The following is a 1,224-nucleotide window of genomic DNA, read 5'->3' on the forward strand; positions in this document are numbered from 1 at the left end:
GGGAACGGGGATCCTGGGCGGACCTCCCTCGGTCCTTGGGAAGAGGTCGTCGAGGAGGCCCCTGAGGTCCCGGGGATCTATGGACTCGGTTGGCGGGGGCGCCCACGGACGTATTTTCCCAACGGTCCGTTTGTACGATCGCCCCCACGGGTCCTCGTCCAAGGAGTCCACCAGGCGTTCCCACGCTCTCACCATGGCTTCTTTGATGGCGACCTTGAGGGCATTCCGCGCGCTACGGTAGCCCTCCAGTGTCCCCGCGACGTCCCCGCCTTTGCGGGGTGCACGCCCGTCTAGCCTGGACGCAGGAGTCGCGGAGATCCGCGAGCTCTCGCGTCCACCAGTATGCAGCCCGGACCGGCGGGGGTGGGACCGGGGCATCGCGACGTCGCAGGCTGACGTCACGATGCCCACCACCTCCTTAGCCTCTTCGAGAGAAGGCGGGGGGTCCCTTGTACCTGGCTCCTGATCGAGGTGCCAGGTCGCCGCGAGGACGGCCGCCTGAAACCTATCCGCGTCCAGTTGACCCAGGTCCCATCTCTTGGGGCGGGGAATGTCCCCCTCCCCTGGGCGGCGGTCCAGCCTCCGGTTGGGGGTGGGGAGTCGGAGAGTCCAAGCCACGTATCGATGGTCGGATAGTGACTCTCTCTCCTTCTCCACCACCCACCTCCGGAGTAGCCGCGCGGCCGAGGGGGAGGCCTATGTCAGGTCTGTGACCGACTCGCCTCCCTCACTCGGCCGCACGAAAGTGCTGGTGGACCCCGTGTTTAAGAGCACGAGGCCCAGTCCCGCCGCCCAATCGGCCACGGCGTCGCCCCGAGGGTCCTGCCGCGGACTGTAGCCCCACTCCTCGGAGTGGGCGTTTAAGTCCCCGGCGATGACAGTTGGTCGGGGGTGGCACTAACGTACCACATCCCCGATCCTGTCCAGGATCCTCATGATGCGGGCGAGTTCGCCGAGGCCCGATCTGTTGGTGGCTGGAGGCAGATATACCCCCACCACAGTGATGGGCCCTAAGTCAGCCGCCACGTACGAGCGTCCTTTCTTCCTGACTTTCCAGGTGGGGACGCCCGCTGCGGGTCAAACCACTACGGCCACAGAGCCGCACGTACGTCCAGCCAGTTTTTATTACCGGCTGGAACTTGGTGCGGCTCCGTGACCACACCTAGGCCGGCTCCCATCTCCGCAAGTCTCTGTGACCAGAGATCCTGCGCGCGGGCGCCGCGG

This window comes from Harpegnathos saltator, unplaced genomic scaffold (genome assembly GCF_003227715.2).
Source record: "Harpegnathos saltator strain DR-91 unplaced genomic scaffold, Hsal_v8.6 scaffold99, whole genome shotgun sequence".
Classification (NCBI taxonomy): domain Eukaryota; kingdom Metazoa; phylum Arthropoda; class Insecta; order Hymenoptera; family Formicidae; genus Harpegnathos; species Harpegnathos saltator.